This window comes from Arachis duranensis, unplaced genomic scaffold, assembly GCF_000817695.3.
Source record: "Arachis duranensis cultivar V14167 unplaced genomic scaffold, aradu.V14167.gnm2.J7QH unplaced_Scaffold_165934, whole genome shotgun sequence".
Classification (NCBI taxonomy): Eukaryota; Viridiplantae; Streptophyta; class Magnoliopsida; order Fabales; family Fabaceae; genus Arachis; species Arachis duranensis.
In genome coordinates, this window is record NW_026264258.1 from 2,891,820 (window position 1) to 2,898,512 (window position 6,693).

The window sequence follows — 6,693 nt, forward strand, 5'->3', positions numbered from 1 at the left end:
AAAGAATTTCTTATATATATATATATATACTTTCTATTGTATAACAAGCGAACCCATCCATTACCATCGGATTGAGTGTGAAGCTTTGATTAATTTAAGTGATGAAAACAACATTTCAATTCAATCTAAGTGATAATTTCAGATATATAATACAAAATGGATAAAGTAGGATATACTCATATTTGAATGAATTTTTACTGAGATTTTTATGAAGTTATAAACATAGAGAAGCTACAACTTAATTCAATACAATGAGTCAGTTCAATATAATACATACTCAAATTAAATATTACATATATGGAATTGTAAAGAGTCTTTTTCAAAATATACAAGGATTTTGTCATAGAAGTATATATATACTTTCTATTGTATAACAAGCGAACCCATCCATTACCATCGGATTGAGTGTGAAGCTTTGATTAATTTAAGTGATGAAAACAACATTTCAATTCAATCCAAGTGATAATTTCAGATATATAATACAAAATGGATAAAGTAGGATATACTCATATTTGAATGAATTTTTACTGAGATTTTTATGAAGTTATAAACATAGAGAAGCTACAACTTAATTCAATACAATGAGTCGGTTCAATATAATACATACTCAAATTAAATATTACATATATGGAATTGTAAAGAGTCTTTTTCAAAATATACAAGGATTTTGTCATAGAAGACTAGAAGAGTAATTAATAAATTTGAGTTAGTCGGTTTGTTTAAATAAATATTAGGAGTTTAAATTTTATTTTGTATATATAATAATTTATTAGTTAATAATAAAATTTAAATTTATTATAAATTAATTTTTTTATTATTTAACTTAAAAAATACCATCAAAAGAAAATAAAAAAGTGATTCCAAAGGCTGAAAAGGATGTCACATTGTCACTATCTTAATATAAGAACATTTAAGGAAAGCCTACCAAATTAAAAGTTATCCAACACCCCCTACAGATCCCTCACTAACTTTTCAATTCTAAATCCGTTTTGGATTTTAGTTGCTACCAAAATTAATAAATCCAAATAATAAACATATTAATGTGTTTGACGTACTCTTGTGTAATTTGGAACTCTGAACTAGGTTTTGGTCAAAAGTTATAGAAGCTTTTACCAAGAACAATAGCAATAATTAATAGAATCAATATTTAATTTATTTTTACTATAAGATAAGAGCATTTTGATTAATATTATTAGAAAGAAACTCATTATTATTCAATGTACCAAAAGAAGTAAAAGTTATTAATAACTTTAGAAAGATAAGGTTGGTTAGCTAATTGATAATACCAAAGAAAAGTGGAGAACCATCTTGAGTTCTCGACATTCTGATACTTAAATATGAAGATAGTTATTTTATAAAAATAAAGTATTCAATATTCTACTAACTAGATAAGATCAACTGCATGATGAATTAGATAATTATATATAGAATTTAAGATATGTAAAATTCTAGAGTTTATTAGTTATTAATTTTGTCCAATTTTAGGTCAAGTGTGTTATTGTTAGTTACTGTTTGACTCAGCTTTAATCTGTGATGCACATGCAATGGTCAACATACATGATTACATGGCCTCATCATGAGCTAGAAAAGGCTATATATGGTTGGTGACATTTTGGTGGTAATCCTTAATTCTAGGACTTAATTATCATGGCATAGTTAGTAATAATATTTGTCTTAGGTTTAAATCACCAAAAAAATATTCCTTCTAATTATCAACAATAAGAGAGGTCACTTGAACAAACTTAAGTTAATCAAGTGATTAATATATTAATACATTTAAATAAGTATTAAGAGTTTAAATTCTGTACATGTACATATAATTTTGTTATTATAAATTAATCTATTTATATTATAATTATCATAATTAGTAATATTTGTGTAACTTTAAGATTACATGTTTAAATTGTAAAATCAGTTATAATATATTCATTAATTAGGTTAGGCTATATATTGTTTATTTATATTATATCGTTTAGACATAATTTTGTCTCGAATTTTGATATGAAATATTTGTGTATTTGAATACTCATATTTTTTAATATTATGTTTTATTTATTACTATAACTTAATATTTTTTATAATATATCTAAATTCAATTCATATTATTATATATGATGTATTAACCCAAAAATAATGTAAAAAGAAAGAAATTTCATTTAAAATAGATCATTGACAATTCATCATTAATATGACATTGACACTAAGGTGTACTTTCTCATGCCATCTTTCTCCATTTTCTACAAAAAGACAAACATAGGGGTTACAAGTGTGAGCCATATTGAAGAAGAAGATAATAGTAATTTATGTCCAATATCACATAACTTTCACTATTTAAGCTCTACCTTGTAGGTGGGTTGGTCATAGTAGGCACCAAAATTTTGGGATTAAAAAAAAAAAAAACTAGATTTTTCCCCTAGTCTATATTCTTCTATATATCTTCTATCCACCCACAAATTTCAGCAATCATCAATTAATCATATGATGTGCAATAATTTATGCAAAAGATTAAGTAAGAATTGACACATACCAACCTAAATTTCTTTATTTGTTTTAGCTATCCTACTTTTGTTCTAAGTGTACCCTTAGCTATATACATGACTTATTATTGTCAACTATATTTTGAATTTTATTTTCATATATATATTGTGACACTAATGTATTTTGATATATTTAACATTAATATCTGAGTCTATGGACAAAAGAATTTGGAATAGCAGGTACTTGTGATTTTGATCATGAGGAAATTGCTCAGAGCTAGGAGAAGGATAGAGGGACCCCCAATCCATATCTAAAAAATCACTTTCACTTTCACATGATGAGAGAATGAAAATGGATAAGAGAGAACGCACATTATATATATGGAAAACTTTTAAGTATATCGATATATCGATATTTCAATAATTTTTAATTAAAAAAATATATATAATATATATAATTAAGATAACGGATAAAAATTAATGAAATATCGATATAGTAGTATATTTGAAAATTTTTCATATATATATTTGTAGTTTTTAAGTCATTTTATAAATAAAAAAAATGGATTTTTCCGGTAGAATTTAACATTAGGGTTTTTATTTTTCTAAAAATAAATGCCTAATAAAAAGGGTTATTGGAAAAAGTTTTGGAAGTAATAATTATTAAAGTCTCATCATGTAGTCTACATGAAATTCATAAAAACCCTAACACATGCATGCATGCATATATCTTTGCTTTGCTTGCTACCAATTTATGGCCCCAAAGTGTCAGGTTTTTTCAATTAAAAAAATGTTAATATAATAAGTAATTAAACTTTGTTCACTTAATTAATTGATTGATTATCATCTCCAAGTACTTCTAACTAATTAATGAACATTATTGAACGAGGAGTGTTAAAGGGCCAGCAACTTTTGTGATTTGTAGTTATCAAGTAGTCATCAATGATAATTTTAATGGTGTGAGATTTCATTCAGTAGTGTAAAATTACTCACTTTTCTTTTGTTAGTTGCATGCTGGCTAAAATTTAATAAAGATTCTGTCCCTAAACTTTTTCATATTGAATTATTTAAACAACATATAATGTAAATATATATCTAATTATATCTGTCTCAAACACAACTTTCAAACTATCACTACTAGAATCTTTTGGATTATTATGAGACAGATTAACATTTTACTATACTTATATTAATATTCACATACATAAGCACTAAATAGTTTTCAGTTTAGCATAATCATAACTTCAATTCAAATATAAACATAATATGCAAATTAAATTAAACATCCAATATTTAGTCTAATAGCATCAAAATAAACAGAATGATGATCATGAATAATTTTAATTTATGGGCACATAATCCACAAAAGAAAGTGTCATATCTGGAATAATAAGAAAACCTTCCTGCCACCCACTATTAAAGCATTCATAATAATGAATCATATCTTTACTAAAAATAAGAGATTATTTCATGAAAAAAGTAAATAAAATAAAAAAGCTGAATGCACCTTTAATTTCCTTGTATTCTAAATAATAAGCAAATGTTGGCTATTTTAATCACATCAATAATTTGGTTTTTTTGGGAGAAGAGATGAAAGATATGACCACATCAGAAGCATGTTTACATGCATTTTATTAGCAAAAAGTATGCAAATAAAAAATATCATAATTATTAAAAGTCCAAATAAACATGCTATACCCTTTAAATGATTAAAGCAAAAACATTGGATGGTATTTTCAGGACACACAATAATATATACATCTCACTCTATGTCATGAACCACATGTTAGTTAATTAATTAATTACTAACATTACCATATTTGATTTAATTTAATTAATATTAAATATTAATTATTGTACAATAGGGAAGAGGAAGAGTAATCATAAGCAATGTCTCAATGTTTTGATTAATTAGGTTAAAGGATTATTGGAGGCCTCTGCTAAGAGATCTCGAATCCCATGTTGATTTGAATTGGATTTGGTTGCTTGCTCTATATTTAATCATTTTCCCAAAAGGAGAGCCATGCCAATTGCCAACCATGAACCAACTCTTACTATAGTATTATATATTAAGATTAAAGCAAATTATGCATTTAAATATTTTTAAAAGTTTATGAAAATATGAATAAATAAATTAGAAGAAATTAAATTAACCTTTAATTATGAGTTAATATTTATTATTTTTATTTATTATAAAAAAATTTAGCTTTTATTTTCTGAATAATTTAAAATTTAAAATAAAAAATTTAACTGATATTAACTAAAAAAAGTATGACTCTATAATTGAATTATAAAAAAAAATTTATAGATTATTATATAAATGCATCCTACATCATATAATCAAACTTAATTTTTTAATAAAGATATACATAATTATTATTTTTGTTAACTCTATTGATAATCTTTTATGTTTATAAAGTTATTAGTAACTTCTAATAATATTTCAGTTTTTATTTTCTCAATCTATTAATTAATAACCACTCCAATATATAGGAACTGAAACAAAAAGGAAAAATATAAAACAATAGCTAATATACACGTGGCAACACCTCATTGGATGAGTTATTTATTGGTACTAATTAAGGAATCTAATTCTCCTCCCTTTTGCTTAGGCTGCTGGAATTTTTGTATGGAGTCTTTTAAATTTCTCCCTTTGTTTTTCTATTATTTGTTTTCTCATACCAAGCACTCATTTGTGTGTGTTATCATATAAATTTTTTTTAATATAATAATCAAGAAACCAAAGCAGGATTTTCCACTAATTTATTCAACTTAATTAAGTACAATTTCCATTGCTTATTATATATTAGATAATATCAACTTAAAAAATATTAATTTACTAATTTCTAGATTATCAGTTAAATTTTTTTCTTATAATATGCTCTTATTTATTGATTCTATATAGAATTTTTTTTCTTTTTATATGTTATTAGTGATATACTTTAAGTTTTTTGTATATGTTTAAAAAATTAATATATCTAGACTATGAATATTTAAATAAAAAAATAAATTTAAATTTAAAAATAATATAACTAGTAATGTATATCATCACACATTTTACATTATAAGCAATGTCTAACTCAAAGGCAAGAGGCAAGAGGCAAGAGCAAGAGTTGAATGTATGTTAGATTTTTTTATTTTTATTTGCATTGTTTTTTACATACAAATAAAGCGGTGTGGCAAATTAAGTTTTTTTTTTTTCCTTCCCATTATTCTAAACCATAGATCTTTGTGAATGCAAGTCCCAATGCATCCTACTAATAATGACATGGGAGGAAAAATAGGGACAGTCCAAATTTTGGTTTAAAATATATAAGAACTTTGTAGACATGTTTACTTGCAAGTGCTGTCTTCTTACNTGTTTGGAATAAACCTTTAAATAGTTTTATTTGTATTTCTAACACTTATAAAAATAATTTAATATTATCTTATTATTAATTATACTACTAGATCAAATTGTATTTTTCGATTATTTTTGTTTAGATGTATTTATTCTCAATTTGGTCTTATTTAAATATATTCGATTTTAATATTATTGTACCCACTATTTGTGCTCATGTTCAATTATATTTCTAAAAAAGTGAATTATGTAAATATTACGGATATTAATTTTAATTTTTGATGAGCTATTATCCAAAGTGAATCATCGATTTTGTCTCCTAGACATTTGTATTCTAACTTAAAAAAAAAAATTTTCAGAACTCTAACTAAAACTCATGATGTGTAATTAATGACAGAATAATATTAAATCACTTTTACATACATTAAAAATACAAATAGAACGAATTAAAAATTAAAAATACAAATAAAATTTAATCTAAATATTAAAAACAAAAATGATAGTTTAATTTACTCTAATTTTTTCTATTTATTTTTTGCTTTCTTCATTGTTCAATGCATGGTTGATGATATGCATACATGGGTAGCCCCCAATATTAGAACCTTAACTTTAGGTCAATAGGTTTGGTTAAAATATCATGAAATCTCACCATAAAATAATCAGAAATCATTGCATGCTGGCTGCAATTTAATGTTTGTTAATTAATGCTGCTAATATCTTATGGTTCATCTTTCCAAAATTAATAGTGGTCCCTTAAAATCGTTGAATTAAGTTAGTTTAGTTTCTAATCAAAACTTTTTAAATTGATTTTGGATAATAAAAAAATATATGTGGATAATGAAAAAAATTAACTTCCTAATCAAACTAATTTTTTTT